The following is a 6,571-nucleotide window of genomic DNA, read 5'->3' as shown; positions in this document are numbered from 1 at the left end:
ACAAAAATAACATTGATAACACGGACAAGAGATAAGGTAGGTCGGTAAAACGAAAGCAAGAATATCATGCAAGTTTGACGACGTAAGACATTCCACACCAATAGAAGCTCATAAGCATGGGTTGTCCAGCACGTTGTTCTTGTTCTCATGCATAACCCCTATAACTCCATCTATGTAGGTACCGGCCACACTCCCTTCCCGCCCCTCCTCAGTTTACGTCAGTCCCTCCCTCGCCACTAACCTCCTACGTTCGCCGGGACCGTTTTCTTTCCGATGTGACGAATTTTCTCTCGTTCTTGATAAATGTGTTCTAATGGTGGTGGCGGCTCGGGACGCCTTCATTTTGTCCTCTCGAGTTGCAGGTTTTTGGCCGCGAGTCTCGAGGGGGACCTAAGTCTTCCACCGGGGACTCCATTCACCCACTAAGGACACGGCTGATCACTGTGCCTGGCTGTCTGTATGTCCTATCTGCGTATCTGTCTGTCTGTCTGTCTGCATGTGTTACGATTGTATGCTTGATTTCTATGTGATGTTTGGGTTGGATTCGGGGTAGGAAAGATTTATTCTCGAACTACAATAATTTCTTTGTGTAAATGACGATAATTGAGGAGCTGTTTCATTGTTGTTTGGCGTGCAATGTATACCAGTTAATTTGTTGTCGTCATTAAACTAACTGACTAACTGTCTAATTATGTCGTTCATTAAATCTGTTTGTCTGTCTGTCTGTCTTTCTGTCTGTCATTCCATTATTTTGTTAGTATCGGTCAGTCAGTTAGTCAGGTAGTATGTCTGTCTCTGCATGTCTATTTCTGTGTCTGTTAGTTTTTCTGCTACATTGTTTCGCTGTATGTGTTTGTTTGTGCTACATGGTGGTCTGGTATGGTGCGATGGTGTAGTGTTGTGTAGTGGAATATAGAGTAGTGGAGTGGAGTGCAGTATTGTGTTGTGTTCTGGTGTGTTGTGAGGCGTTGTGGTGTGTTTTATGGTGTTTATGGTTATAGTGTGATTGTGTTGTGGTGTAGTGTGGTGGTGTGTTGTGCTGTGCGGTGATGTGATGTACTTTCATGGTGTTGTGTGTGATGAGTTGCGTTATGCTGTGGTGTGGTGTGGTACTATCCATGGTGTTATACGTGTGGCCGCGAAATATTGTGCTGAGTTTGGTGTGGTATAAAGTACTACTTCTTATGGTGTTGTGTAGTGAATTGTGTTGTGGTATGGTGTGGTGTAGTGCTGAGAGTGGTGTGTTGTGTTGATGTGGTGTGGTGTGATGCTGTTATATGTGCAGCCGTGTAATATTTTGCTGCGTTTCATTTTGGTGTTTTCCGCATCGCTGTTTTGCACCGCATGCGTTCCGGCCGCCATGTGTCACGTCCCAAAGCTGTGAATCATACGCGATGTTGACGTAGCGAAAGTAATGGCAAGGATGAATGATTATTATTACCATTACTATTATTATCACTATTATTACTTTGGTTGATGGACATTTTATTGGTGTTATCGTTACTGCCGCTACCAACGATGCCATAGTTTTCCGTATATTATCATAGAAAGGTGATTGAACATTATTTATTTGTGCTGGAGAAAAAAAATATGTATATGCTTCCTGTGACAGTACTCGTAAATGTTTTAGTGTCCCATATATTATCATAAGGAGGCGCTTGTACTTTGAAAATTTTCCGAATAGAGAGAGAGAGAGAGAGAGAGAGAGAGAGAGAGAGAGAGAGAGAGAGAGAGAGAGAGAGAGAGAGAGAGAGAGAGAGAGAGAGAGAGAGAGAGAGAGAGAGAGAGAGAGAGAGAGAGAGAATATAAAAAAAAAACTTCAAGTGAAAATAAAATATTGCCAACACGAAAACAACGGAGACAAAAAATATGAATGCAAGGAAAAGAGAGAAAGGGAAAGAGATAGAAAAGACAGACTGATAGAGAAAAAAGATCACGAAAAAAATAAACTGAAAACAAGAAAACAACGAAGATAGAAAACACGAAGGGAAAGGAAAAGTAAAACTAAAACGAATCGTACAGATTAAAAAAAATAGACAAGGGAAACAAGAGGAGCAAGAGAAAAGAAAATCATGGAAAATACAAGAAGAAAAGACAAGACAGCGTAGCACAAAAAAAGGAAAAAAAGAGAAAAAAAAGAAAGAAAGAGAGGATGGAGTAAAATTTAGAGAGGAAGCTCAGGAGGGAAATGAATGGAGGTAAAAATAAAAATGAGATGGGATGGTAGGAGGAGGAGGAGGAGGAGGAGGAGGAGGAGGAGGAGGAGGTGAAGGGTTCAAGTAAAATTTTTTGAAAGTGGAGAAGAGGAAAGGCATCAGACAGTGTAAGAGAAAGTAAATGATGATGACGATGATGATGATGATGAGGAGGAGGAGGAAGAAGAGGAGGAAGGAGAATGAAAAGGAAGAAGATAATAGTAATGCTGATGCTGATGATAGTAATAATAATAATAATAATAATAATAATAATAATAATAGTAATAATAATAATAGTAGTAATAAGGATGGTGGTAATACTTGTAAGAATAGAACTTGTAAGAAAACGAGAAAGAAGGCGAGAATAAAGAGATGAAAGAAGAGAAATCGAAGAAGAAAGAAGAGGAGGAAAAAGAAGAGGAAGATGAGGGATAGAAGAGAGAGGAGAAGGAGGAGGAGGAGGAGGAGGAGGAGGAACAAGCACTCAAGGAGGAAATATAACAGGAATGAAAAAGAAAAAAAAAATAACAAAAATCGATGAGGGAAAGAAATAAAAAAAAAATAGATGATAAAAAAAAAATAATACATCCACAACCAAAAAAAAAAAAGGTCTAAAAATAAAAAAAATTAATATCATAAAAGAAAAAAAGAAAATAATATTAAAATCACCGTTGGGAAGGGAAAGATACATTAGCGTTGTCTAAATAAGCCATCGTCTTTTCTGCCATGATATCGTTGGTAAGGAAAGAAAATATATTCGTGGAGTTTAGAGATACGATGATGAGGAGGAGGAGGAAGAGGAGGAGGAGAAGGAAGAGGAGGAGGAGGAGGAGAAGGAGGAAGATGATGATAATGATGATAAGTTTTCTCAATCTCGCTAATGATGGGCAGGGAGAGAGAAGAAGAATTTGTGTAGTTTTGATATATAGGCGATTTTTTTATAGTCATCCGTCACTGCGTCCTCGGTAAAGTAAGATATATTACTACAGCTTAAAAGTACAATTAAAGTTTTCTCAATCACATAAACGATGGTAAGGGAAATAAATAAAATAAGGTGTTGCTTAAGTACACAATTATTATTTTTTCTCTGTCATTTTGTCGTGTTGATAAAAAAAGAAACAATGAAAAATAACGTAGCCTGACCTAACCTAACCTAACCTAGCCTGACCTAACCTAACCTAACTTAAACTAACCATTCATCTACAGTATATCGTTGGTAAGTAAAGTAAGTTAACAGTTTAGCTGAGTATACGAACATGTAAGAAAAAGAAAAAAAACGATTATGTAGTGAATATTCGACCACCTTCTTTGTTGTTTCAGTATATCATTGGTAAGTAAAGTAAGGAAACAGTTTAAGAGGTTCAGTTAGGTTTCGTTTAAGTTAGTTTAGTTAGGGATACAAACATAAAATAAAAAGATGATTACGTAGTGAATATCAGATCACCTTTGTTACAGTATATCATTGGTAAGTAAGGTAAGGAAACAGTTTAAGAGGTTTAGCTTAGTTTAGTTAGGGATACAAATATAAAATAAAAAAGATGATTACGTAGTGAATATCAGATCACCTTTGTTACAGTATATTTTGGGTAAGTAAAGTAAGGAAACAGTTTAAGAGGTTTAGTTTAGTTTGAGTTGAGTCCAGTATACGATGACAAGCTCTCCACGTAACGCATAACGGGTGAGGAACTCTCTCTCTCTCTCTCACATATCTCCGCTCTGCTTACCATCACTTGCTCTCTCTCCTCTTTCCCTTCCTTCTTTTCCATCTTCTTCTCAACCAATTCCTATTCCAGCCTAAGATTCCTCACGGCATCATAGGTATAAGAAACATCGCTGCAGCCTCCACACACACGCTTGCCGGCATATGAACTTTAAGTAATTTGAAAGCCTTACGGAATGGACACACGAAACACCCTAGACATCGGAAAATCCTTCAGACATTCTCGGAGCTCGATGCATTTGTCTCCCGCGCGCGTCGTTTCAGTTAAGGGGACGAGTGGAGAAAGTTTGCCGATATTTCCTGGCGAGGCTTGGCTGCGCGAGGAGGGGTTTGTATTACCGGCGATTGGTCAGCGGCGCAATGAAGAGTGGTAGTTTAGATTTACTCCGATAATGAAAGGGTGAAAATTGGCTTAGCGTGTATACCGTAATGTGGAAGAATGACCCTATTTTTTCTTCTATAATGTGACAGAATAACTTATAATGGAAGACTGAAAAAATAGCTCGGTAATATAAGAGAATGGGCCTATTTTTTTGTGTATCTATCTTCTTTAATATGAAAGAATAGCATCCGTTTTTTTCCTTTTTGTATTTATCTTCTGTAATGTAAAAGAATAGCATTAGCCTTTTCCTCTGTTTACCTATCTCTTGTGATGTGTTTCCAACGGCATTAAATTTATGATCTGCGTATTTATCGTAATAGTGATAAAACGGCTTTAGTTTTCTTCTCTTTAACCAAATCACAGACACTGAATGAAATGAATGTAACTATTGTGAAAGAACGGTAGGTGTTTACTGGGTAGTGCGTGACCGACCTGATACTTTTGTCACGATGCTGCCGAAAAATGATGCCGTTCTTTATGGGGAGACTGCAGCGCAATCATACACAAGGAAACAAGGAGTCTGCAAGAGGCCAGTCAATCAGTCGGCTTAGTGAACTTTTTATGAGGGTGTAGCACAAGGATACACAGGGATACGAGGAGTCTGTAAGAGCCCAGCCAGTTGTCTTACTAAATGATACACAGAAAAAGGAGTCAACCAGTCAGTGAGCCGGCTTACAAGAGGCAGTTCATGATTCAGTGACAAGGAGTTGTTGGTGCGTGTGACATAACTTACTAAAACTAATTAAGGAACTAAGAATACGAAACTGATAAAAGTTATGTAATTGCATTTAAGAAAAGTTGAAAAATATGATATAGTGACGTGTGTGTGTGCGTGTGTGTGTGTGTGTGTGTGTGTGTGTGTGTGTGTGTGTGTGTTTTGGGATAGGGCGGGGCGAAGTGGAGTGGGGTGAGAGGGGATGAAGGGAGAGAGAGGAATAAGGAGAGGGAGAAAGAGGAAAAGGAGGGAGAGTGAGAAGAAGGTTGAGGGCTGAAACGAGGAAGATGACGAGGAAGAGGAGGAGCAGTAGTTGAGAGAGAGGAGGAGGAAGAGGAAGATAAAAAGCAGCAAGAGGAGAGGTAGTAGTGAGGGGAAGAGTGAGTGAGAGAGGCGGGATGGGTGAAGGAGAGCGAGGAAAGAGGAGGAGAGGGGGGTCGGGGCTGGAGGTGTTGTGGCTGGTAAATATCATACATTTTGCAGGCGTGGGGTATGAGGAGCCTTCTTTGCTGGGTCAATATTACTCCTCTCACTCGCCCTGCCCTGAAAGCTTGCCCCCTCCTCTCCCATAATACCGCGCTGCCTTCCTCCTCCATCTCCCTCTCTCTTTGCCTCTCCTCTCCTTCCTCTGGTTACCATCATTTGCTCCTTCTTTTCTTCCTTCTCCTTCACCACTGTCCTTCCTTTTTGTCGTCCTAGCTTCCTTTCCTTCCCTCTTGCTCCTCTTCCTCTCTGCTTACCATCACTTGCTCTCGTCTTTCACTCCCTTTTCCTCTTCCTTTTTCTCTACTATCCTTCCTTTTTGTCATCCTAGCTTCCCTTCCTTCCCTCTTGCTCTTCTTCCTCTCTGCTTACCATCACTTGCTCTCCTCTTTAAATTCCTTTTCTTCTTCCTTTTTCTCTACTGTCTCCTCTTTCCTCCTAGATTCCTTTTACTCAAACAGTCCTTCTCTCTCCCTCTTACTCTTCTCTCTCTTTCTTTGCTTATCATCACTTTCTCTCTCCTCTTCCTCTTTTACTTCCTCCTCATCCTCCTCTTCCGTCTACTTATTATTTCTCTACTGTCTACTGTTTCCTTTTAGTTTCCCTTCATCACTCACCTACTTCTTCTCCCTCACTTCCTTCCTTCTTTATGTACTTCGATATATATCCATGTTCTTCCTCTTCCTTCCTTTCTTCCTTCTTGACCTGCTCCTCTGTGAGTGTATGTTCCTTCTCTTCCTTAATTCCATTCTTTCTCTTTTCCTTCCTTACGTACTCTCCTATCGTCATGTTCTTCCTCATATCATTCATCAGAGTATTTTACAGTATTTTCTCTCTCTCTCTCTCTCTCTCCCATCGCTCAGGAAGTGTCGTCAGCGCAGGAGGAAATAAACGCCTCGGGGGGGAACTCGTCTATTTGGCTTTTTTTTCCTCTCTCCAGCTGACGCCGAACGTATATTTTCAAGTTTATTTTTTTCCCCCGGCAAACTAAACAATTCCTCGCCATCCTTTTTCTTTATCCTGAGACTAATAAACTAACATCAACTAAAAGGTATTTCGTTTATTTCCGTTTTCAC

This window comes from Eriocheir sinensis, chromosome 46 (assembly GCF_024679095.1).
Source record: "Eriocheir sinensis breed Jianghai 21 chromosome 46, ASM2467909v1, whole genome shotgun sequence".
NCBI classification, from domain to species: Eukaryota; Metazoa; Arthropoda; class Malacostraca; order Decapoda; family Varunidae; genus Eriocheir; species Eriocheir sinensis.
Note: the sequence above shows the minus strand (reverse complement) of the source record.